Here is a 27,984-nt window from a genome sequence, read left to right as displayed (position 1 = left end):
CTGATGGAAGAAAAAGCCCTTAAGTGATGGCTTCCCTGTGGAAAACTAGTCCACAGGCTAATGTATCTTCCTGTCAGAATGTTTTTCATGATATTTAGTATAGGCTTTTCTGTTCCTAATTCCATCATATTATTAATATATATCTTAATGTACAACATTAAAACCACTTCTAGCCTTCTTGACATTTACATAATTATATTCTTATGGACGCCTTTTTGAGTCAAAGCTAAAGTGTCCCTATTTCACTGCTAAAAAGTTTCCTTCTTTCAGTCTTCAGTATTTTTCTCTTCCTTTCTCTTCCCCATTATTAATAAACCATTTCCCAGCATAGGCCTTTCGTCCCATTCAATTTCTTCTGATTTTTGTTGCAATAAATGGAGGTGCTACTTCCCTCACAGATGACGGAACTTTTAAACCATCCCTCCCCATTTTATAAAGCAAAGATGTAGTTTTGTGGATGAAACCTCTGCGTACGAACAGTCCCTTGCATTGGTTACCCATGCTACAAGGCTATGGGTGCAGCAGCCCGCCTGGCGACACAGCCTTCTCCTTCACCAGCTGCTACTGGAAGCTGACAACTACAAATATTAGTAGGCAGGCAATTGACATGGTGAGAAACACACCTCCTGCACACTTTTCAGCTTTCATTCTCTGATTTTACAAAATTTTCTTCTCTTACTTTGTCACCCCTCCCAAAACAAAACACCAAAACCCACCCAACCAGTCAAATAGCAACCAAAACAGCAGAAGAGTTCTCCATACAGAAATATTTTTTTAATATATATTCCATCTTCTGGGATTTTGATTGCTTACTAAAGGTTGCTTATTTTGGTTACTTGGTTAAGATGCCTTCATTTCCTTGCATGCACTGCACCAAAGAAATGCAGTGAGATTTTCTAATCAAATTGTGATGTCATTTAGATAGGGAGCATAGCAAACAAACTACCTCAAAATCCTCATAATGGAAATATAAAGTGAATATAGCATCATGCAAATTCAAATGCAACCCTGAAGCCCTTACCTACATCAGAGACAAGAATCTATGCTTTTCTTTTGAAGGGCTTATCAAAAGGTGAGATACAGATGCTTTATACAAAGAAGGTGGCTTATTAAGTGTCAATGAGAAATTCCAGTCACTTATGTCATATATATCTATCAAACATATTTGTATGAGTTGTCTAAATTATTCTTAACAACTTTGACTTCTTTCTTGCCCATTTTATACCTTATAGATGAACTTGAATGGCTCTTTAATGCAGATTTAAGGGAACTAAGAGGCCATCCCTTAGATAGCCTCACTCTGAAAAATTGATCCTAATAATAAATTTAGGATATTTCTTTACTCTTTGAAATAAATATGACAAACAAGCTTCTCACTGACCAACATTGAGCCCTGCCAGTTGGTTTGGTATTGCTCTGAAGTAAAGCGTGTACAGAGAAATAAAGACAAGTCTAACACAATAATCATCATTGCTTATGTCCTCACAGATTAGTTAAACATGGACTACTCTTAGATTTGGAGCACATTTAGAGAGTGTAAAAGGAGCCAGTAGGAAAAAAAAAAAAAAAAAGAGGCCAGGTTAGGAGTGCAGAGGGAAAACAGGAAAATAGCTGTGACAAAAAAAAAATAAATAAGGACACACGGAATCATCAGATATATGAAATATATCTCATGCATGGCAATATTCTATCACTGCATGCTGGAAACAATTGCAGAGTCTGTACTTGATGCATTCTTAAGCTCTTTTGAGAAATTAAAGTAGAAAGTTAAAATACCTATACAAGAAATAACGAGTTACCAAAATGTGAGTTGAAATTATTAGATGAACTGTTAATATAAATATTTGAAAGAGAGAATAGTAGAAATAGCACATATAGGAATTTGAAGTTCCTGAGATAGTGGTTAGAGAGCCTTTCATAAATTGCACACTAACACTGCTGGGCCCCTGCTATTGTTCATAGCCCATAGCATTAAATTCATACAAAGCAAACAAATTAACTAGCACAAGCATGTTGTGGGCTAAGTATCAGTACTGGATGATAACAGGCTACATCGAAGGATGCGAGTAACTGCTTGTGAAGCAGCTGAACCATTAGTACTACAGATGTTTCAAATATACCTACATCATGTAGTATATTTAGTACAATTTTACTCCAAACTCTGCTGTTTGTTTCTTTTAACACTGTTATAGAGGCTGAAATTTAGGGGGAAAAAGTGTCAGGAGTGTACGAAATATAAATCACACCATAAAAATCTAATTACAGAAATTTACTATAAAACTTTCAATGTAATGTTTGGTTTCATTTTATATTAAGGGTATATTTTTAGATAATTTACATATGGTTGTTAGATTGTTCAATAACTGTTTTGTTAAATTCAGGAGATAGTAGGTTTCCGTATACTTATACATGATCATCATTTAACAAGCATGTACTAATTTACTTATTACCATCAGTAACAAATTCCACTCCATAAATAAATATAACTCAAGTGCAAAACAGGCTTAGGATGTCAATTAATCATTTATTTATCATATGTAAGCTATTAATGTCAATGAAAAATGTTCTTATGCGAGACAGGAAAAAGGAGCTGTAGAATGGACACAAAGCAGTGTCTTTTTACTAAATATATAACAGTAAATCAGTAATGGAACAGATTCCCCCTGTGCCCAGCTGCCGGATGGAAAGGGGACTCAGACATTGACGGTTACATGGTGCTGCCAGCTGGGTGCTGAATTGGTCAATGGAGCTGCACTGGGCTGAAGGCAAGAGCCAGGGCACCTCATTTGGTACTCTTTTGGTCCTTGTGTATTCATGCAATACAAATGCTTTACTCAGCGTAGAGCAGGTGGAAGTACAGCAGCTACAGGAGCAAGCTTGCGGAGAGCCCAGAGAGTAAGCTGGCTGATCTCATTTTGAGCAGCTGTAGCTATGAATGCTCTGAACAGCAACAGTAGCGGGAGGGCCAGCTCTGTGTGATCAAAGAGCTTTGGCAGTTGTGATCTCTGAACTAATTCCAAAATGTCAATGAAATGGCACATCAGGACTAAAAAGAGACTGTAAGGAATTTAACAGCTTAGAGGGGACATTGCAACTTTAATTAGGCCCAGAAATAGATTTGGGGAGAAAAGCAAATTAAGTGTTTATGAATATTAAGATAAGTACAAATGTTTTTGGTTTATTTTCCTTCCTCTGTGGAAACCATTCTTTATTAAAAAAAAAAAGTGATTTACATGGATTCCACAGAAGTGAGGGTCCCAAAATGAAAAACATTACATGAGAGGAAGAGAAGTTGTATGCACAAAGAGAGAAAAGGACAAAAAATCCATAATAATAATTAAACAGTTTTTTCAAATCTTTTCAATGAATAGGGCATTAGTACAAAGAAGCTATGTGCATTATCTATCTGTAATTGTGTGAATAAAATTACTATTTTTGAAAAGTCACTGTTGTTTATATTTCCCTCTACATAATTAAATAATACAGCAAAAATGAAAGCCAGAATAGGAATCCTCGAATTTACGTATTCAATGGGATGGAGAAATGGAATAGTTATTGCAATGCTAGCTTTGAACAAAGACAACCTGGATTTGATTTCCTAATTGGCTTCAGGTGCCCTATTTAATCTTAAGCAAATAAAAGCTAGAATTTTAAAGGTATCCAACTACTGATTTGAGTACCTTAGCAAAAACTTTTACTAGTCTCTCTGGAAAGAGAGATTCAGGTCATCTGATTTTAGGCCTTTAATTTAAGGATATGAGGTTCCTAATCTATGAATTTAGGTAGTCGCTGGAAAGAGGCAGGTTCCTAACAGAGGAGCTTTTGACTAAGCAAGGCATCTAGACTAAATCTCACAAAAGTGAGGGATATCTGGCAGATATGACACAGGGTTAGATATTTTTGTACCTGAACTTTTGTTGACTCATGTGTTTCTTTCCAGGTTGTGTGGCTTCCCCATCAGATGAGGATATCTTTCCCCTATTTAACTTGCAGTAGTTTCTTGAGATTTAATCATACAGTGTTCATACAGCTCTTTAAAAGGGCGCAAAACTTAATAAAACATTCAGTGAAAAGTTATAGAAATGGTCCAGGATCTGAGAAAAAAAAAGATTGAAAAATACAAGGATTGGTTATGCTAAAGAAATGGATGAAAGAGGAGACTTAGTAAATGTAGCTGGCATAAAGAATGGTAAAATAATTCAGAGCAAGAGTTTGTGTTCCCTCTGCCTAAGACAAAGAAACATTCAACTATGTGAAAAGATGACACATGGTCCACCGATAAAAGTATATGTTTTTCATATTGTGATTAAATCATGGAACCCATTGCCAATGAAAGTTGTTAAAAAAAGCAACCATAAACATAGCAGTTGTAAATCATGCTCCTTTGGGGCTTTAGAAAACCTTTAGCTATGCAGCTATGGGCATATGATCAAACATTGCAACATTACTGTAGTTTTGACCCTGTCTGTCCCTTGAACAACAGTATTTGAGCTTATAGACACCCTAGACCAGACCAGCTGTGACCAAGTGATATTGGTTCAATAAACCCACTTTATTTTGACTTTATCACAGGCTCAATCATAGTCATATCTAGCAGCTGGTAATTTATTTATTTTTCTGAGAACATTTAACTGTACCTATACCTTTAGAACTCAAATTATATTCAAACATTGTCAGTAAAGTATCCCTCTGTCCTTTCTACAAAGTTCATTCACCTTTCTATGTCAGAGACAGAGTGAACTGCATGACCATTGAAGCCAAAATGGTACAATATCCTAGATATTAAATATTATGGATATGAATTCTGAAATGTTCAACATTGACTCTAAACTTAATTCCAGTCTGACTGAGGTTAACATGAGATCTAAAAGGTAAAACAGGTTTTGATATCAGAATATTGATATATCCTACAGCCTCTTGCTCCAGGCATACTCTTGTGAAGACAAGGGTACCAGACAATAAGATGAGAGACAGACATTACTGGGAATCTAGTTATTAAGAGCACAGACATGAAAGGTGTCATCAGGAACTACATGAAGACTTGCTTGCTTGCTATGTGAAATAACAAAGTTCACAAAGCACTCAGTCATTCAGTCCTTAGCACTTAAAAAAAACTACACAAAAAAGTAACTCAGAAATAAATAAAAAAATGAGCAGTTAAATATGTAAAATGCCTGCAGATGACATGGAGATCATTTAAAGATGTAATACCTAGACACAGGTATTGACTCATGCTTCTCCTGTACCACTTCAAAAAGTTAAAGATGACACTACTAGATATCAGAAAGATATACTCAAGGAAATATAGGAAAGGAAAATAGTTAACAACTTAATCGCTAACAATTCACATATAATATCAGAACAGGATAGACCAAAGCCTAAGGAGCAGCTTACCAGTTTTTATGCTTTCAATAATAAAAGTATCCCATATTGGAATCTATAAAACAGAAAGCCAGAAGAGCTGATAGATGATCAAGAGGTAAAAGCACCCATCAGTGAGACTAAGGCTATTGCAGAAAGGCTAAACTAGTTACTGGTATTGGTATTCCTAGTGATGGTAAGACAGTTCTCACACCAAAGCTGGATAAGGGATCCACTGTCAGATAAAAGGCTCAGATTTTAAAACAACTAAAACCCATACAAAATACAAAACAAAACTCAATAAATTGAACGACAGTAAGTCAACAGGATCAGACAGTTCTTCAGAATTTGATGTCTGTGTTCACTCATAACACCTGGTTAAATATCAATTCCTATGTGTAAAGCAAACTCAGTGTCAGAGGAATGAAAGATGTCAAATACCACATCATTGGTATGTAAGCATAGTTTCAGAGGTGAACCTGCCAAATGCAGGTATGAAAACCTAATTTCCACACCAACCTATCTGATAGGAGTTATAACAGTTAGTACAGACGTCCTAGGTAACCAACAGAGTTCTACCATACTATGAGGAGGTAATGTAGGGATGCAACACTTCACAGTGTATTTCTTCCAGTGTTCCAACAATCATTTTCATTTGGGTTATGGAGTTGATATAACATGCTTGGTCTTCTGAAAGATTTTGATGAGATACCTCACCAAGACAAATTAAGTAATTAAAGTGTTGTAAGACATAAAAGAAAGTCAACTTCTAAATGAATACTGATTTAAAAGATAGAAAGCAAAGGACTGAAATAAATGGACAATTTTCACAATGAAAAGAAATTATTAACTGTGTTGATATCCTTCTAGGTATTTCTTGTGAAAACTACCAAGATAAAGAACATCAGAAAGGGATTAGGTAAATACACAAAACATCAAAAATGAATATTGAGAATAATAGCTCATATGAAATGTATAGCTCAGGAATCCCCTGATAAACTACTGATTGCCAGACACATGTAGTCTTGCATTAACTGTTTCTTCTGTGGTTTTCCTTGGCATTTCCAGTTGTCATTCATGAAGATGAGTTACTGAGACAGACTTTGGCCTGGAGCAGAGTTGCAGTTGCATTTCATAAACTGTGTACAGAAAACAAGAACATCACAAATCTAATGTCTAAAACTTTATATTCATACTTGGTTAATTAAAGAGTGAGAAGAGCTTTCACTTCTGCATGTAACATTAATAAATTCCTCAGATGTATGAGCCCTTGATGTGAACTTCAGAAAGTATATTAAAAGAACGAAGTTAGCTGGCTCATCGAACTACTAAAAAGGATTTCTTAATTCATGTATATTGTGAAATATCACTGTTAACAGACAGTATCATATAGCACATGCACTGAATTTTTGATGTCTGAAACCTATAGAAGTGCAAAGAATTTTATGTCCCACACAAAAAATAATTACTTCATTTTAAAAACAGTCTGACCTTAATAATTTTAAAATGTTATATCAAGTCACAAATCCATGTCTTTTGATCTATAAGGAAAAAATTAAAACATCTCGTCAAAACAAAAACTTCTAGAGATTGCTTCTGTACTCACATTTGAACAATAGCTAGGTATTTGTTGAATAGAGATGGCAGTGGAGAACAGGTTACAATCAGTTTGTGAATTTATAGCCACAGCTATAAAATTATTAGTATCACATACCAAGCAGCTGAGCTGGCCATCCTACACTAATAGTGCGGTATGATCACTCTAATGCAAATGCAGCCATATCTATGTAACAGTCCTAATAAGTACCTCATATACATGAACAGCATTTTACTGGTGTATTACATTAGAAACATTCACGTTACTGATCCAAATATATTCTATACACTAAACTTTGTTACAGGAAAGTGGAAAAATACCACTTGTACTTCAGCCTCTGAACCCAATCAATACCTATGGTGACAAAATATAAGTTTGCCCAGTGCAACATTACCCATACATCTTCCAGCAGAACAGAAATCATACCTTTTGACACCCTGACTTGACTGAAATCACTAGCGTAGACATTTCCTGCTGTTGATGCCAGAAAGGAACTAAATTTCCTAGGGTAAGTAGATTTATATAGTTATAAATTAATCATATTATGACTGTATCCGTTCAATCACTTTCATAACTATAAAATATTTCAATAACTTCAATAAAACCAAAATCAACAGCAAGAGATTCTTTAGCTAGTTCCAGGCCCACTGAGAACTGTTCAGGTGATTTTAAAAAATACTTTATGACATATCAAGTAAATGTCTGTGCTTTCCTTTCAATAATCTCTTCTATCTATAAGTGGGAGACTCTCCAAACACCTTCTAAATACACATATTAAGATTAAATTGAAAGAAATAACTACCCTCATTCTTTATCATTGAGGCTTTTAGGAGTTGTGGGCCCTGAACTGATTCCCCAGTGCCTCCAGTTTATGACATCATTCTCCACTAGTTTATTGGATACACCTTTTAAATCCAATTTCATTTGATTTTTCCCCCTAGGTTAAGACAGATCTAGATTTTTCTACCACCTGTTCCATAGATGTCTCAAATGACTAAATGTTAGGGAAAATATTGAATCTCTGAACCTTTTAATTTATTTAGGAGGTGCAAGGTATTTAATCTTCCTTGGTATGTTGCAAAGGAGCCAAATCAATCACAAGGATGAACTTCTATGAGTATGAGTAATATATCAAAAAAAAAAACATTCACTGTCCCCTACTATCTTTAGATGGCAACTTTTGCTAATGTCTTGATTTCTTGGGCAACTTTCACTCTGCGGGGCTTTAATTCCAAAGCAGAAAATGCAGGCAAGGGTCTGAAACTGAAAAAACCTCAGCAGTATAAAAATTATTGCATCTTAACTGGAGGAAATAATCACAATTTTGCAATGAAAATAATAGCTTTCAATTAATATTTTCATAGAAGATAATGTCCTTACTTCTTTCAGATAAACTGAATACTTACAGAGCATCAAGTTAAAAAAACAAACAAACAAACAAACAGACCTTGAAGAGACAATAAATATTTTAGCATAACCAAAGTTGCACATTCTTAACCACGTTAAAGTGCTGTAATGAAACCTCAGTCATTAAAAAGTATTCTGAACAGTGCCTAACAGTTCCCTAGAGGATGTTGACCATGCAGGGATCTCTTGGTGAGGCAGAACTGACAGTGGCTTTAAAATATCTTTATTCTGCCGCTCCGTGTGTGAGAGGAGCGCTGTGGGATGAGGGAAACATCTCACTAAAGTGTTAAGATTTCCTCTGATTTTTGACTGCAGTTGAAGGGTTTCTGACTCAGAGTTTTCTTTAAGATATTTGAAAACCTTTCACAAAGAATTAGTGCAGAAAGAGTAAGAATTAAGCTTATGCTTTTTCAATGTATCTGTCAGAATCACTTGGGGAGGATTTAGCTATAATTGCTTTGAAAAAATATGCACAATATAAGATATTTTGGCAGCTGACTTTTTAGTGATTCTTGTGCAGTATTCAGAGCATTACCAAACTACTTTCATCGACTACAATAGGTTCCAAAATAAGCCAGCTGGAGTAAGCTCTGGAGTTTCCTTTAAAAGACTTCTCATGTAATTTGTAAGATTGAATGTGACTCTCATAAACCACTGCTTATTCCTACACAAAAATCAAGCTTATGAAGCCCACGTTTAGCAATAAATGATTTTGCACAATGTATTTTATTCCTTACTCAGATTTCACTCCATACTTTCAGTCACGGAAACCCAGAGACAAATGAGTGTTTACAACACATTTCAAAATTATTCACATATTTCTTTCCTCAGATCATTGACTGGATGAAGGGTGCACCACCTATACCATTTATCACTTCTGCTTAATTAATAGGACAGACAAAAAAATCCTGATTGAATGTAGTACTTTAAAAGATGGAGAATCATGCAGTCAATAAGCTTTTCATCCAACTCCAGGCCATATCAAAGAGTGCAAGTAAAAAAAAAATCTCCATGGTATCAAATCTTAAACTAAGCTTTTACAACTCAGAGGTACTTTTTTTTTTCCTCTCTAGGTCAGTCTGGTCTTCAGATTTAGTTCAGCTGATTGTAGAACTATGATTTTAATATAAGAGTATTGGCAGTTATCTTAACTATTTCTACATCCAATCCAAATGTGAAGTAGAATAATGTGAAACTGGACAAGCACATTTTTATTATGGCATTTAAAATTCCACAAAAAAAAAAGCTCCTCCCATTTTCCCCCTGTTTTTAAAGGTGCTTTGACGAAGACCCGCTTGAGCAGCAACTGCTGATGCACTCATTGGCATTCTGGAAAGCAAAACAACCATCCCCTGCTGATGGAAAAAGCATCTCTGTGGATTCTTTCCACTCCGGGCCACCTGGTATATTTCACATTTTATATATCCTGTGAAGAATGATATTCATATGAATGATAACTTTACCGTTTGATTGTCTAATCCTTCCAAATACACTCAAGATTTCACACACCTCCGTGATCTCCCAAGGAACAAACTGAAGAATAAAAGATACTGCTTGAACAAGAATGCCAAGTGACAAATATAGACATCATTTGTCAGAGCTAGCTATTTCACAATAAGAAATTTCTCAAGAAGCTGTTGTGCCACTCATATGCTTAACATTCTCTAGAAACCTCAGATTTCATTCCTGGATTCACTTAACCCCACCACCATAATCTGCTCTGCTAACTACACAGACAATATTTCTTTACACCAACAGAATCAGAGAAAAAAAAAAAAAATCATTTCTTTCATCTTGCTACTTTATTCATACTACCAAGAAAAACTGTTCTCTATGAAGACCTTATTGCCAAAGCAGCATGTAATTCATCACTGATTGCCTTAAAAAACTCAGTCTATTCCTGTATAGAGCCAGGGTATGCCTTCCTAGAGCAGTGGCTCACTGTGGAATATATTGGGCTAAATACCTCCAGAGGACATGGAAGCTTTGCCTGTGCTAGTTTACTCTGGCAGATGGAGCTTTTAAATATTTATTAAGCATTCATTATACCCTTGCTGTGATGAAAGAAATCTTAAGCATTTCACTATGAGCGAGCTATTCACCTAATACTGGGGAGAAAAAAATGTAAAAATACCTCAGAAACAGAGAGTTATTAATCCAAGCATTAAAGAGCTAAGTTTGTGATGCCAAAAAAACCCCAAAAAACCAGTAACATAACATTACAATAGCTTACAAGCTTTTTTTGCATCTATTCTTTGCACAAGACATTTGTGATTAGATAATTGCATATCTCATATCCAGGTATTAAGTGTTTTATGTTGACAGAATTTATGATATATTTTTAATTTGAAGGATCTACAAAAAGGATATGCTAAACCACTTGGCCTTATAAAAGTACAAAACTTCTGAGGCTGGTTACATTAACTTCAAGTTCATGAAATGAAAAACTTTTGTTAACATTTTTTAAATGTTCACATATAACAGAGAAAAGTGTGAATAAAATAATATTACAAAATAAGTATGAGTAGTTGCTACTCCCCAGATGACTCTTACATAGTCAGTAGGTTACCACAAGGGAGACGGAGTACACTGCAGAACAGTTTCTCTTTCCCCGAGCTGAGTGCACCATATAGCAAAGTTATAACCCAACAAAGGTAAATACGGGTGGGCCCTCAGGCTTACACATATTTTACTGGAGAAGAAAATATTTCAACTAAAGAGGGATAGATTGGTTAGCAGGTGGCTAACCAGCATGATCCCAAACATAACCACAAACATTTCTTTTTGTAATTTCTGTCTCAACTGTAGTTTTAAATACTTGGAAGTCAAACAAGATGAAGTGATTTTATATTTTATGGGATGGCTATCTCTGGTTGATCACCGTGGCATTACAAAGCATTGGGATACGATCTAGGAACACTGTTATGTGTCTTTCCATAGAAATTCTGAAAATTAAAGTGGTGATTCTGTGATTCCTTAGGGGCCTAATTTAGAGTTGCAGATCCAGGCTGACTTGGCAGTGACTTCTTTTTCATTACCGTAGCAGAAATTTATGTAGTAACAGCTGTGGAAGAACAAAAATAAAATAGAAAAGTTTGTAATGAATGTATTTGCACACGTAGGCGCACACAAGCTTGTACATAAACCATTACTGCCATCACAATAAGCACTTCTATTAGAGATATGCTTGACATAAAAACTAGGCCTTCGTATGTATCAATCGATTTTCACCTTTAACTGAGGGTTCATTGGGAAAGTAAAAATTCTGTTTAGTGAAGTATTTTGTAGTTTTGAAATGTAATTTCATTACCCACAGAATAAAGCATTTAGAGTAACGCTAATATACTTTGGTATATTTTTAAGCGCATTACATTAAAAGCATCAGTAATTTCATAAGTTTTATATGCAAGTTGTTGCCCTAGATAGATAATCAGTGTAGTGAACTATTAGAATGTTGTCTGTTATTACACTGGCATCAGACTGAAAGTATTAAAAACATAGCTTCTCAGTCCCTGAATATGGAACCCATTATAGCTACATTTTAACGGGAGGTAAAAAAAAAAAAAAACAACAAACTTTGAGGACAATTAGAATAAAAATAGATATGGCTACATATGGATCCAACTTGGGTTACTTTCTAATCTATTCAGTAAGGAATTTTAAATCAATTCTTTCTCAGTGTCAGACAATGTCCTGGTTTCAGCTGGGATAGAGTTGATTTTTTCTTCCTAGTAGCTGGTATAGGGCTGTGTTTTGGATTTAGGATGAGAATAATTTTGATAACACACTGATATTTTAGTTGTTGCTAGAGTAGTGCTTACAGCAGTCAAGGACTTTTCAGCTTCCCATGCTCTGCCCGGTGCACAAGAAGCTGGGAGGGGGCACAGCTGGGACAGCTGACCCAGACTGGCCAAAGGGCTATGCCATACCATATGACATCATGCTCAGTATATAAACTGGGGGGAGTTGGCCAGGGGGCAGCGATAGCTGCTTGGGAATGGGCTGGGCATTGGTCAGTGGGTGGTGAGCAATTGTATCGTGTGTCACTTGCTTTGTATATTATTATTGTATTATTATATTATTATTATTATTACTACTACGACTATTCTATTTCATTTTACTTCAATTATTAAACTGTTCTTATCTCAACCCATGAGTTTTCTGACTTTCACCCTTCCAATTCTCTCCCCCATCCCACTGGGGTGGGGGGGAGTGAGCGAGCGGCCGTGTGGTGCTTAGTTGCGAGCTGGGGTTAAACCACGACAGACAACAATTTTGGATTTAGGCACAGAAAGGCATAAGCTTTTCACAGGATTCATGGCTCTACCAGTTAACTCTTTTGGGATTGTTGGATAGTTGAATAACCTAGCATTAATACTAAAACAGATCTATCAATCCACTCTGTTCCTAAGTCTTAGTGGAAACTCAAGATTCAGTTAAAATGTGGCTTGAACACACGGTCACACAAGTTTTTAACAATTAAACATTATTTAGAATATCTGAAAAAGTTTTCCCCAACTTGTACAGTATTTGCAGACTCCTAGAACTTTATTTAGCTTGCACAAGTCCTGTAAGTCCATCGTAGCACAAATAATACCAAATACCAGCATAAGGTAGACCTCCGCTAACATTAGCAATTTTGTATCACAGCTTATCAATCGGCAGGTAGAACTTTTACAACAAGATGCTGATAGGAACCATATTTATTAAAAGGTACCCTATCATTACTTTCTAAAGATCCAGTAAACAAAACAAGACAAAGAACAAACCACAAGTAAATGTCTGTACAAATGAGCAAATGCATACTGTAATACAAATAAGTAAAGTCCCAGGTAAAGTAGAATTCAGAGTTTTTTTAAAGTGACATTCAACGTGTAATGGAAAATGATGTAAGACAGTGGTTTGACCTGGACCTGTTTCAGGCTTTTTCTTAAAACATAACAAGTTCAGCCTTGATTTCCTATAGAGGAAAGTATGGGGATCTGCACTCTCATTCATTCTCTGCTGTTGCTTTGAGGTAACACAGCTAAAGTTAGGAATCTCTACAAAGTTCCTGCAGAATGGGCAGAACTTACTGTGGTTTTTGTTGAGTTAATGTGCATTTTGGCAAGAACAGTGAGGGTGGTAGGCAAAGAAGGATGCTGCCTAGTTTGACTTTTATCAGCTGAACTCCTTCCCTGAGTCACTGAGCATGGTGGGAATCACATTCAATTGCAGGGTGGTCTCAACTAGGGGAGAGGGCACCTGGAACCTGCAGCCAGGGAAACGTACCTGGAACCAATAAAGATCAATGCTGGGTCTGAATCATACCTGGAATCATGCTGATTTCCAAGAAATACCAGTGCAACTATTGATTTATGAAGAGCCTCAACAGTTGAAAAGTGGAAGAATCAGACTGATTTTTAATGAACATGATAAAAATGTCCCACAAAATATGGAATGCTAATGGTAAAACATGACTTATTAAAATCAGATATTTCAAAGTCTTCTAGCTTCATGGAATTCTCATCTATAATAAAAAACAAAATTGAATGTCTGTTTAAAATATATACCAAAATGCAGTCAAAGGAGACTGGAAATGTTAGTGATCAATTATGAACTGCATTTCAACAGCTGTTAATTTTAAAGCATTTCATCTGTGTATTTCTGAGATGATTTCACCATAGTAAATTTTGCACTCCTGGCTTTGTTATCCTTCAAGGATTGAAAGCTGGAAAAGATTAAAATTACCGTTGGTATTACAGCTATGCCTTATAGCAAATGCAGCTAAGAAGTTGCAAAATAAATAATAAATAAAAACCACTCAAATGCTAGTATTTTTTCATTTTAATACAACTTGGAAATATAAATTCTACCATAAGAATAAGAATATGAAAAAGTCTAAGAAATGCCAAAATTTAAAACATAATTTAATTATTTGGACTTAGTCCAAAGATGTATAAGCCTAAACATTTGAGTAATAAAATGTCTTTGAAACTAAGTTTTGAAAGCGACATAAAACTAGAGTCATACCAAACTCTCTCTCTCTCTCTCTCCATGCTCGTCGTATTCCCCTGTTTGAAAAGGCAAAGGACAGCTGCTTGGAATTTACTCTTTGTAAGGGAAACACAGTATTTTGGCACAGGCACCAAAACAAATAGGAATGATATTACTAATGTGAAGAGAGAACAATCTCTGTTCTCTAATATGTGCCTTACTAGCACACTATGAACTCATGCCAAGATGCCCAGTTCCTTCTAATTTCAATGGGAATGAGGCACAGCGTGAAAGTCTGAGGTACAAATGCGAAAGCATTACCATCTGGCCTGTAAAAGTATTGAAAGTATCCTTGACCTTCAAAAGTGAACATGGTGATAGTTGTGAAAGGAAGAAACAGTTCTGAAAGGTTTTATGGATATTTTGAGGACTTTCACAATAAATTAATACTTGTTTTAAAGCTAAATTAAATTTACATTATAAATAAAAGTACTAGATAAAAAGTAATATTGAATGATGTAATAAAATTGATGTTACAAATCTAACAATACATTACCACTAGTGTATCATATGTCATATCAGTGACATAAATTTGCAAGATTTATGTCATATCAGTGACACAGATTTGCAAGATTTGAACCATGATGATGCATTTATTCCTATAAACTCTGCAATACAAAATAATTCATATATTTTTTCTGACAAATAACTTTCATAAGAGGGACATGCATGTATTTCTGCATCTAAATGGCTCCTATGCAAAAAAAAAAAAAAGTTTGTACTCTACTGCTTCAGAGCATCTGTAGAGGCAAAGTTACCTATATCTGGCTATGCTAAACTGCCCATAGATACACAGCACTTGTTACAATCTACTAAAAAATGCTACTAAAAGAAAAAAAACAAAAACAAAAACAGTTAAATGTCTGCTTTTATATCTTTTAAAGTCATCAGCCTATATCATTTTTTTAGTGTTAAATTGGAACTGCAATTCTGCCTACAAACACATGCTATCCTTGGCTCATGCCTCAAGCTTTGACATCCTTGACTAGCCAGTTTAGCAGAGTTTATGCCTCTTTCCCCTCCTTTTAGCCTTGCCTCAAAAAAAACTGGTGGTTGACTCTTCTTTGGTGTTCACTTCTACCTTTGCTGTTCCAGTCGAACCTCACTTCCTACTGGATGTTCTGAGGAAAGTCTGGAGGTCATGGTTTCTGCTCTCTAGACTACACAAGATTATTTGGTCAGAATAGAACCCTTTATCATAGTTAATTTCAGAATATTTAAAACAACTGGGAATTTGTTTATCTTATCCTTCTAAAAGCCATAGGTAGATTTTTTTTTTATTTTAATTTCTAAAAAAGACAACTTAATAGAAATATTTTTGATAGCATATATGTGATTCTTTATGGATCCCTTTGAAGGCTGGCAGAAAACAGGATATCCTCAATTGTTCTAACTTATATAACTTTCCACACAGCTTCCTGGCAAGTCCAAAAATAAGTTTGTTCATTTTTCATTCATGTGATTTTTGTCTTTCATAACTTCTTAAAATATTTTATAACTGTTACTAATGAAGACATTAAACATTGTTTACCTTCTTTACTGCTGCCTTGCAAACAGCTGTCTTTAGCCCTAGCAAAAAAAGAATGTGATTTAAAAAAAAAAAAAAACAAAAAACAAAAAACTTGAGCTTGTACTTAAGATTCTGAATTAGTTTAAAGGCATCTAACGAACCTGCCTAAGACTTTAGAAACAGCCAAGAGAATACCTGCAGAAAGCAATTCACCCACCATAGTTCTCAGCCTGGCAGTACCTAGATCTCTTCACTGACTAGAGGACGACCTAGGGTGACTTATCTCCTACCCTGACTGCCTCACTTCAGCAAGATGAATCTGTGCCTGAATCATGTGTATGTCCCCTGTGACCTATATATATTTAAAAAAAAAAAAAAAAAGATAAAATCTTTGCCTAGGTTTTCTAATGTAGTTCACAGAGTTAGGATGGTAAGCCAAGTCTCCCTAGCTCCTACCTAGCTTTTACGTGATTACCAAAGAGTATTGTTTGGGTTCGTAGTCTAGTCTCAGCTTTGTGCATTACTTGCTATCTTGATCAGCCAACCTGGCATTACCTAACTGCATAAACTACTTCCTTACATCATTAGGCAGGGTCATGACCCACACACTTCAGAAACCCATCCACATCCTTTGTCCAGCCTGTGCCCTCCCACTTGGCACTTAATGCTGTTAAAGAGCACAAGGTGATCTCAAAAGTCAAGGGCAGGGAGAAAAAAAAAAAAAAAAAGACAAAAAAAAAAAAGACACACTTGGCTGTTTCTTCCCACAACTAAAATTGCCTTTCTGCCTGCTATCTGTAAGATGAAGAAACTAATGACATTAGCCCTGTCACTTTGACAGACAGTACACAGACAATTATATGTGCAGAAAGCCAAGCAGACTATCAGAACTAAACCTATTAGACCAAGACGTCCTCCTCATTCCAAATACTGTCTCCTTAATTCACGCTGAGTGCTTAATGGTCACACCTAGTTACAAATTACCTGTATGGTCCAATGAAGACAATTAAATTGCTAAGTAGTATCAATGTTGCAGCATGTTAAGTCTTTTGGAAACTACAGAAAAATATTAAAAATCCTAGCATCTCATTCCTAAAATATCTAATTTCCTTCTTTCTGTTTATTGCACTGTTTCCATTTTCTTTACCTATTTATTTTCTTTAAATTATGAATTTTGAATTAAAAATGGTAACCCAGAAGAGCTAAGAAAAATCACATGAGAATATTCACAGTAGTGTTTTAATTGAATAAGATGGACTTGAATACTAATTACTCTATAGTAAATACAAACCAAGTACACCATTCACCACACCTGAGATGATTTTTAACTGTGAAAGTGGAAGTCACAGCTCAGTCATACTAGAAGCATTGAATAGAAACATTAATACTTTTGGAAGAAAGTCTGGAAAGAGACATGTACATATGTGCGTCATGTTTTAATTACAGCCAGCAACTAAGCACCACGCAGCCACTTGCTCACTCCCCCATAGTGGGATGGGGAAGAAAACCGGAAGAGTAAAAGTGAGAAAACTTGTGCATTCAGATAAAGACAGTTTAATAGGTAAAGCAAAATCTGTGCACGCAAGCAAAGCAAAGAAAGGAAGTCATTCACTGCTTGCCATCGGCAGGCAGGTGTTCAGCCATCTCCAGGAAAGCAGGGCTCCATTATGCATAACAGTTACTTGGGAAGACAAACACCATCACTGTGAATGTCCCCACCTTCCTTCTTCTTCCCCTAGCTTTATAAGCTGAGCATGACATCACATGGTATGGAATATCAGTCATATGGTATGGAATATTGCTCTGTTGGGATCAGCTGTCCTTGCTGTGTCCCCTCCCAACTTCTTGTGCACCACCAGCCTACTTGCCAGCAGGGCAGTGTGAGAAACAGAAAAGGCCTTGACTCGGTGTAAGCACTGCTCAGCAGCAATGAAAACATCCCTGTATTATCAACACTGTTTTCAGCACAAATCCAAAACATAGCCCCATACTAGCTACTATGAAGAAAATTAACTCTGTCCCAGCCAAAACCAGCACAATGTGGAAGAGTAGTCATACTTTAGAAAAACCCTAGGTGATAAGACAAAACAATTCACAGGGAAACCTACTACTCTAAAATTTTATTTAAAAGTAATTGTTCAGAGCATTATATATATTTCACTAAAGTATTAAGATTGTTAATGAATATACATGAAAAAATTGCTACATGCCTCTCTTCTCTGCCTTTCATTATATTAGCTTTTGTATGACACTTCTTTCTGGAAATAAAGGAAGCTTACAACGAACTGATACACTGAGACCAATAACTATCACTAGAACTTCTAAATGTTGGGACCATAGCAAACATGTATGTCAATGTGTGACCTCTGTGCAGTAGTGGGATAGCACAGCTGTTTAAACAGCAGGCCCTAGGCATTTGATGAGCTCTGCCTAAACTAGAGAAACTAACATATAAAAGAAAACAGCTCAGGTCTATCTGCTCTGTCTCATGGATCCAGAGAAGTTTACATGTTACCTAATCTCTTGACCCATAAATGTGATTGAAGCAAATTATATTGTGACACTGATTACCAGAAGAATATGTTCTAAAATTCCTCTTAGACTTGCATGTTTTACTGCTGTTGGCCAACTACATCATCACATTTTCAGTTTTGGACTCTGAGGAAAAAGTCCCTTAAGTTTTTAATAATTTGGTTTTATTCTTTGTTGAATTCTAGGAATGAAACGTTAATCAGAGTAAGCTTTCAAAACCTTATAAATGCAGTCAGTCCTGCTAAGTTTAATTTAATTCATAACAATAAGGGCCACAAAACTGTCTCAGGATTGCATGAGAGCTACTGTGATAAGAGGAAGCTACAATTAATTGGCAATAAGGGAAAAAGCAGTCAATGCACATGTTTGGTTCTCAATGCTTTTCCATAGTACAGCAATAGCTATCTCATTCTTCTGCCATATGGGCATCCTTTTTGAAATGGGCAATCAATCCAGTACACACCGTTCAAAGGAGATTTCACAAGGGCATTTGGTAATGAGGTCACTATGTCCTTCACACTCTACAGCTAGTTTCCCTCAAAAACTATGCTTTTTTCATTAACAATCACTGACTAGAAGGCTGTGTATAACTCCTCTGTTCTGGAAGAGCTCAAAAAACCCCAGCCAACCACCACCACCAAACCTTCAATGGTTTCTAAAGGTATACTGCTTTTTATTCTGTAATTAAGTAGTAATGTATGATACCAAGACCATAAAGAGGAAGGACGTGTTTCACCTTTCATCTTACATATATTAATAACCTGCCCCAAAGACATTACAGTGAAGAGGAAAGCTATAGTTGCATTTGGAAAAACTATATGAAAAATTGTTTATTTCTATGTTAGCTATTTGTGGGGGGAAGAGTAAGGAGAAATCTCCTGCAGTTGTCAATACTAGAAACAGTTTCCAGAAGTTTTTATTGGCAAAGGATTATATATGGTGTGCATCTGTTTATGAAATGGAAGCATTAAAAGCAACTCTATAATATACATAAACAAATCTGAAAATACTAAAGTCTAATCATGGGAGAGCTACAAAAGCCCAAATAAACTTTTCATCTTATGCTAAATATTCTAATTCATTGTCCTGCGAGTGTTTATCATGTACATGTTTGAAAATCATGCAACCTCCTCCCCCCCTAAAATATTTTATGCAGTGCAGCGACTAAATGACTTCATCTTTGGCAACAGAATAAGCTTCAATAGCTTTCAGAAAATATATCCTATACAGTTTTATTTGTAACTGTCCACAAAAACTCAGTGCACATACATTGCTGGAAATTTTGTTGTGCATCTGGAACAGCACTGCTGCTACTTAAAGCAGATATCTTTTTACCGTGTACAAAAATAACATTTAATTATACTGCTTTTACACTATGTCTACACAAGATTCTTGCCTCAAAGAGAAATGCCAACATTGCAAATTCATACAAAGTCTGTCTATATTTCCAATAACATCATGTTTGCTATGAAAAGAACTAAGTGATATTTTACAAATTTGAGACCATCTCTTGACCAGTTAGTATGAAACAGGTAATACCTACCTTCAAAATTCATGTGAGCACACAAATAAGGACTTACCTTTGCATTAGCTGTCATGACAATATTAAGCAACGCTCCTGATTTCTGTGGTTATGGCTCACTATGGGTAAGGTTAATATATGAGCTGGATTCTTCAGATTTTAGTTTACTTGCCAGCTTCCTCTAGTATTTCTAGATACAACTCTGAATATGTATGTACACATATGTTTGTGTGACATGTATTGGCAAAAAGATCACTGATTTATCCTAGGTATCCCATAATAAGCTATAGATGTGAGATATATAGCATTCATAATATATTCTAGCAATCATCATTATACATGAATGTCTCAGACTCTTTCTAGAAAGGGAGAAGAGAGAGGGATAAGGAATGAGGGTATAAGTTTATAATTCAAAGGTTTGAGGAAGAGTAGCTAACATCTTTTTAAACTGTTAACACTTTTAGCAAGTACTGGCATACTACTATGTTATGTTTTATCGTAGTCATTGTCAAGATGACTAGGTGATGATTTCTTCTTCAAAAAAGTGCACATCATGCAGAGAGAGAGTTTTGTGATGCTTTTGATTCCTGCCAGTTTCTTATACTACAGCAGAAAACATATAAGGAGAAACAATATACATTAAATATGATGATAGAGTATTGCCACGTCAAAATATCCACAGTATTCACTACAAGGATATTCAAATAGCCAAATAAAACTTGTATGGCTTAAACTACCCGAGTTGCAAGTCATCTTTCCAACTCATAAAAATTACTAATCATTCCTTTCAGTTAAATATTTAAATGTTCTTCATAATTGAAAAGCAATGAGATCATACTGGATTTCACCTAAGCAAAATTTAAATACAGTATTACTTGAGAAGGGAAAAAGTTAGGTCTAGCGCAGTGTATCTTCTGTTGCCAAAACACAGAATACTTATCCTAAAACATTCCCTAAAAGTAGTTCTTCAGCCTTTCCTCCAAATCTGGGTGTGTTCACACAAACATTTAAAACTCAGATGTCAGGGATATTTTGGGTCTTCTGCAACTTTAGTTTCACAGGGACATAGCTTTTGGTTTCTAATTCTGCATCTGCAAGTACATATTGATTACAGGTTGGAAAGAAACAAAAGTAGAATGTAGTCACCATGCTTATACCAACCACAATACAGAAATCTTCAATTTGGTGTGCCAAAACAAGAACATTTAAATTCATTAGTTAACTTTCTGTCGTGGTTTAACCCCAGCTGACAACTAAGCATCACACAGCCGCTCACTCACTCCCCCCGCAGTGGGATGGGGGAGAGAATCAGAAGAGTAAAAGTGAGAAAACTCATGGGTTGAGATAAACACAGTTTAATAGGTAAAGCAAAAGCTGTGCGCACAAGCAAAGCAAAACAAGGAATTCATTCACTACTTCCCATGGGCAGGCAGGTGTTCAGCCATCTCCAGGAATGCAGGGCTCCATCACGCGTAACAGTTACTTGGAAGACAAACGCCATCACACCAAATGTCCTCCCCTTCCTTCTTCTTCCCCCAGCTTATATACTGAGCGTGACGTCACATGGTATGGAATAGCCCTTTGGCCAGTCTGGGTCAGCTGTCCTGGCTGTGCCCCCTCCCAGCTTCCCATGCACCGGGCAGAGCATGGGAAGCTGAAAAGTCCTTGACTGGTATAAACACTACTCAGCAACAACTAAAACATCAGTGTCTTATCAACATTATTCTCATCCTAAATCCAAAACGCAGCCCTATACCAGCTACTAGGAAGAAAATTATCTCAGCTGAAACCAGAACACTTTCAAAAATATTAGCCAAGAGGGAAAGGGAAACAATGGACATAATTCTTAATGGAGACAACAATTGGGAGGAAATAATTCTTAAAGGAGACAAAGCAAAAAAAGAGAAACATGATGAAGGGGGAGAAAGATCAGACAGACTTAAAATTTGTTGGTTTTTTTTTTTTTCCTCAGTCCCTACAACTACGTTAACAAAATAAAAACCCAACAAACAAGAAGTTAAAACAGATCACATCCTTTCTTCTTTCTCTATCAGTGTAAAAGCATTCTTAAATGTTTGTACTGGTTCCTTCACTCTCCTTGCCATATATCATCTCAATTTTCTAAAGGATTCTTCCATTTTCAACAGTCATTCCTGTATCTATCCCTTCCAAAAATCCCCCAACCCCCTAAAAAAAAAAAAAAAAAAAAAAGAAAAAATCACACTACTTCCCCCAACTTATTTCAAGATTTTTTTTTCAGTAATAATGACCAAATATTTATATTCTTTTTGGTATGCTTTGTGTTCTTAGATTCTTCTATGGTAATCAATATCCCACTGATTAGCGCAACTCTTCTTTCACATATTTCTGTTAATATCAGTGCCATGCTACACAGAGACATATATGTGCCTCCAAAAAAATCTAATTCCACTCTTAAAAATTATAGCTGGCAGCACAAAAACTTAAAAGGGGGAAGACCCCATGTCCTTAGTAGTGCTATATTGTCAGACTGAATTTCATTAGTGGACAAGGCATGCCATTTATAAGAAATTATATGAAGTAGTTTAGCTCCTAGATGGAAAATGCTATAAAGATTACAAATATTATTTCCATTAAAAATTAATATTATTGGAAATAGTGTAAAGCTGCATGAATAAAACTTCCCAAAATCCAGGTGACTTCATTTATTACCAAGTTTCAATGAATCTAATGTAATAATTTAATTACAAATATTTTAGAAGCTCAAAATATCTTTGAATCATAGAATCATTTAGGTTGGAAAAAACCTTTAAGATCATAGAGTCCAACCGTTAACCTGGCACTGCCAAGTCCACCACTAAACCATGTACCTAAGCACCACATCTACATATCTTCTAAATACCTCCAGGGATGGAGACACAACCACTTCCCTGCGAAGCCTCTTCCAGTGCCCAACTACCCTTTCGGTGAAGAAGTTTTTCCTAATATCCAATCTAAAGCTGCCCTGGCTCAACCTGAGGCCATTTCCTCTTGTCCTATCACTTGCTACTTGGGAGAAGAGATGACTGACAGCCACCTCACTACAATCTCCTTTCAGGCAGTTGTAGAGAGCAATAGGGTCTCCCCTCAGCCTCCTCTTCTCCAAACTAAACAACACCAGCTCCCTCAGCCACTCCTCATAAGACTTGTGCTCTAGGCCCTTCACAAACTTCATTGCCCTTCTTTGGACAGACACTAGTACCTCGATGTCCTTCTTGTAGTGAGGGGCCCAAAACTGAACATAGTATTTGAGGTGCAGCCTCACCAGTGCCGAATACAGGGGCACTATCACCTCCCTGGTCCTGCTGGCCACACTATTTCTGATACAAGCCAGGATGCTATTGGCCTTCTTGGCCACCTGGGTGCACTGCTGGCTCATACTCAGATGGCTGTCAACCAGCACCCCCAGGTCCTTTTCCACTGGGCAGCTCTCCAGACACTCTTCTCCAAGCTTATAGCATTGCATGGGGTTGTTGTGGCCCAAGTGCAGGACTTGGCACTTAGCCTTGTTGAATCTCATACAGTTACCCTCAGCCCATTGATCCAGCCTGTCCAGATCCCTCTGTAGAGCCTTCCTACCCTCCAGCAGATCAACACTCCCACCCAACTTGGTGTCGTCTGCAAACGTACCGAGGGTGCACTCAATCCCCTCATCAAGATCATCAATGAAGATATTAAACAAAACTGGCCCCAAAAATGAGCCCTGGGGAACACCACTCGTGACCGGCTGCCAACTGGATTTAACTCCATTCACCACAACTCTTTGGGCCCGTCCATCCAGCCAGTTTTTTATCCAGTGAAAAATACACCAATCCAAGCCATGAGCAGCCAGTTTCTCCAGGAGAATTCTGTGGGAAACAGTGTCAAAGGCCTTACTAAAGTCCAAGTAGACAACATGCACAGCCTTTCCCTCATCCACTAAGCAGGCTACCTTGTCATAGAAGGAGATCGGGTTAGTCAAGCAGGACCTGCCTTTCATAAAACCGTGCTGACTGGGCCTGATCCCCTGGCTGTCCCGTACATGTGGCGTGATGGCACTCAGGATGATCTGCTCCATAACCTTCCCTGGTACCGAGGTCAGGCTGACAAAGTTTGGCTTTCTTGACCGAAGTCTTTCTTGACCAAAGCTAACCTTAAGTCTGGTTAAGATGACCTGCATTAGAAGGTCTACAATATGAAACTCTAGAAGTGAACATGATGTAAATGTGACAACTGTCATTGGAAATAATTCAGAATGAATTTGACCAAAAGACCTTACAAGTCATACCAACTTAGTTTAAAAGTTAAGGTTTCTCAAGAAGGGTTAAGTGAAATTCTGTCTCTTTACTTTAGGAAGTTTCCCTTTATAAAGTATTGAGAAAATCACCATCGTCTAGACCACACTCACTATTGTCAGTGTCTATATTAACTTCAGAAAAATTAGAGGCCAACAAATTCAAGCCTGGTTTTAGACACAGAAAATGTCAGCAAATAATTCAATAAAGTGGCAGCCAATTTCTTCAGGCCACTAGTCAGAGATTATTTACTGACCTAAAGCCCAGACAGAAACTTTTATAGCGAGCCACCAAGCTCTTGGAAAGTGATGTCACAGTGGGAATGCTGACTGATCTTTTAGTACAGCATCTTCAGTGAGGCTGCAAAAATATTATTTTGATGAATAGTGATTAGCTCTGCATAGATATGGAACTGTTCACCACTGAACTGACACACTTCTGCAGCTGTAATTCATTTTGTCGACTATCACCTATACCGTATTTAAAGAATGTTTTTTATCAAACCTCACTCTTGTCAACAAGATCCATTTTGTTGCAAAACAGTCATAATCTGTCAAGCGCTGATTTTTTCCTTCCTCAGCCTTTATCTGTTCAGATGACAAAAATTAATTTCAGAAGTTGCTTCAGAAAATTGAGTCACTATAACTGATGTTTTGAAGTACCAACCCTCTTCAAGAAGAGATATTTGTAGACAAATATAAGTTATAAAAATGTAGATAATATGCAAACTCCAAACTCCTTACTCTATTTGAGTCCCCAAAATGGACAAGCAGTCTTTGTTAGATTACTTGAAAGATCTGCTGTCATAATAATTTTATTCTGTAAATGAAATGAACAGTGTAATAGTGAAAAACATTACCTTGATTTAAGCAACAAATACAGTTATTAACGAACTTTTCCTTAAGTTACTGAATGTTACTTTTTTGGATTGTATATCCAAAGGTTCAGAATATTAGTCAACACTACACACTGGCAATTTCTGTTAACTCCCTTGTCATAGAATCATAGAATCATTAAGGTTGGAAAAGACCCTTAAGATCATCGAGTCCAGCCGTTAACCTAGCACTGCCAAGTCCACCACTAAACCATGTCCCTAAGCACCACGTCTGCACATCTTTTAAATACCTCCAGGGATGGAGATGCAACCACTTCCCTGGGCAGCCTCTTTCAGTGCCCAACTACCCTTTCGGTGAAGAAGTTTTTCCTAATATCCAATCTGAACCTCCCCTGGTGCAACTTGAGGCCATTTCCTCCCATCTTATGGCTTGTTACTTGGGAGAAGAGACTGACCCCCACCTCGCTACAATCTCCTTTCAGGTAGTTGTAGAGAGCAATAGGGTCTCCCCTCAGCCTCCTCTTCTCCAGACTAAACAACACCAGCTCCCTCAGCTGCTCCTCATAGGACTTGTTCTCTAGACCCTTCACCAGCTTTGTTGCCCTTCTTTGGACACACACTAGTACCTCGATGTCCTTCTTGTAGTGAGGGACCCAAAACTGAACATAGTATTTGAGGTGCAGCCTCACCAGTGCCGAGTACAGGGGCACTATCACCTCCCTGGTCCTGCTGGCCACACTATTTGTGATACAAGCCAGGATGCTATTGGCCTTCTTGGCCACCTGGGCACACTGCTGGCTCATACTCAGCCGGCTGTCAACCAACACCTCCAGGTCCTTTTCTGCCTTGTCCTTCGTCCTTCCTATAGACCTCAGCCACAACCTCAGATTTACTCTAGACTTAAGTCTTAGCAAAGACATCTATGGCAGCCTCAGGCTGAAGACAGCTGTGAGGCAGGCCTACCATGATGCAATCATAACAGACTGCCTGACATAACAGACATCTCAGTCCAGTCCCTAAACTTTTTAACCAGTCTCCACCAAAACTAGGCCTGAAATGAATTACAGGATTAGCTTTAGTACAGTCATGTACACAAAGTGTAAAATTGAGCATATCCTGGAAGAAGGTTTCAACACCAACCCAAAAGCTAGTCCAAATGGCCCCCTCAATTCAAACCATATGCATCTTTATAGTCATCTTCTTGTATTACCCAAAAGTCAAGGACACCTACCAGCATCATCGGCTAATATAAACAAATGAATCATGCTGGTGAAAATATTAACTTTATTTTTTTCTTTTTCTATTTCTTTTTTTTCCATCTACATGATTTAGAGTCCATCTGTGTTTCAGGAACAATGTTCTCTAGTTGAACCACGTGTCTAACCTGAACTTGTAGCCTAATCCTGGCTGCAGAATACAGAACGACATTATGCCAAGCAATCCCTACTTACACAGCAACTAACTGCAGCCCATGAAACTATCAAACCAGAGCTAAAGCTTCTTCCCTAGTGAAACAAACCCTTCGGTTTTCTTATTACATCTTATGGGCCAACCCCAAGCTCAACTCAAATATTCAGGTACAAAGTGGAGAAGTCCCCTATACCAACACTATGTTTATGGCTGGAGAAACAGATGGACTAATGTAAAGAGACTTGAAACAGCTCTCTTAAGTTAAGAGTTGGTGCCTTAACAGCTTTCTTGGCTCTGTTTAAGTATCCTCATGCTAAGGGCCCATTGGTTAGAAAAAAGCAAAATATTATTGCAGTTGGTGATGCTAAATCACCTGTCTCTTGTGCCAAGAGAACAGATTTTGAAGTTTTAAATACAAGCATGTGACATATAGGAAAATAGATTGAAACAATATCAGATCTTCTGTAAGGTTTGTCTCTCAAAGCTTGTTCAATGTCTAATAACTGCTTAATGTCAGCAACTGAGCAGTCAGTACTGGGCAACAGAACAACAGAAATTTATCTTTCTAAAATGCTAAACAGGTTTAAAAATTGCTAATTACTACAGCTCTCTTCTGATTAACCAATTATTAATCGAAATATTTAGAACTAACAATTTACAGTTTGCTTTGTTACATCCCTGTACCTGGAGAAGTATTCCACAATGACTAGTATAGAATAAAAATTATCCTTTTAATCATCTTAAACCTTTCTCACAGATTATGGAACCTGATAGCTTTAGATGAAGGCATGTTTCATATTAAGGCATAGGTTAAAAATGTTTAGGAAGTTACTATCAGCTTCCGTAATCAAACTTAGCCCAATAGTTCACTGGAATTTATTGTTATAACTATGCACTACATTTTTTTTTAACTCCTAGAATATTCATACAGCAGTAAATTATGTTCTCAGCTATGCAACTATCAATCCAAAGTAATTTAGGCAACCATATGGCTTCTGGTTTATACCATTATACTATGGACCAAAATCTTTGTCAGTATGTCCATACATGATCCAATTACCAGATACAAGAGGTAAGAAACCATTTCTTCTACACAGAAAACTTTTAGCAACCAATAAAACTCCCTCAGGATCCTGCTGTTTTACGCAAAGATTTTTCTTCAATTATGTCGGCCCCAGTAGAGTCCCAGTTTTTCAGATAGCTAACTCAACGAATATGAACTATTAGCAATTCCTTAGAGGGAAAGGGGTGAAAAATAATCAGTATTTAGAACTCATATTGTTTCTTAATCAGAAAACAAACCGTTAAAGGTATTTCATTACAACCACCCCGCTAATTAATTAAAAAAGGCTGAAAAAGAATAGTTCAGAACAACATATTAAAAAACCCAAACAACTTTGCTTTTACCAAATTATTATTTACCCTGTTACATGACGTATTAGTTGACACTTTACATCTTGCCAATCATAACCTGTGAGTGTG

The 27,984-nt window shown here is 36.7% G+C and overlaps 1 long non-coding RNA gene across 1 annotated transcript in view; it reads right to left on the bottom strand.

Annotated features, from left to right (window-relative positions):
* The window catches only part of LOC148057457 (uncharacterized), a 113,967-nt gene that overhangs the window by 7,152 nt on the left and 78,831 nt on the right, over positions 1 to 27,984 (bottom strand). Inside the window, exon 3 of the long non-coding RNA XR_015705578.1 lies at positions 3,907 to 4,094. This is a non-coding gene — a long non-coding RNA (uncharacterized LOC148057457). The remainder of the gene's footprint in view (positions 1 to 3,906; positions 4,095 to 27,984) is intronic.

Source organism: Nipponia nippon, unplaced genomic scaffold, assembly GCF_047370975.1.
Source record: "Nipponia nippon isolate SJK-2023a ecotype South Korea unplaced genomic scaffold, ASM4737097v1 scaffold_1, whole genome shotgun sequence".
In the NCBI taxonomy this organism is placed as follows: Eukaryota; Metazoa; Chordata; class Aves; order Pelecaniformes; family Threskiornithidae; genus Nipponia; species Nipponia nippon.
Note: the sequence above shows the minus strand (reverse complement) of the source record. Positions and strands in the feature narration are given on the sequence as shown.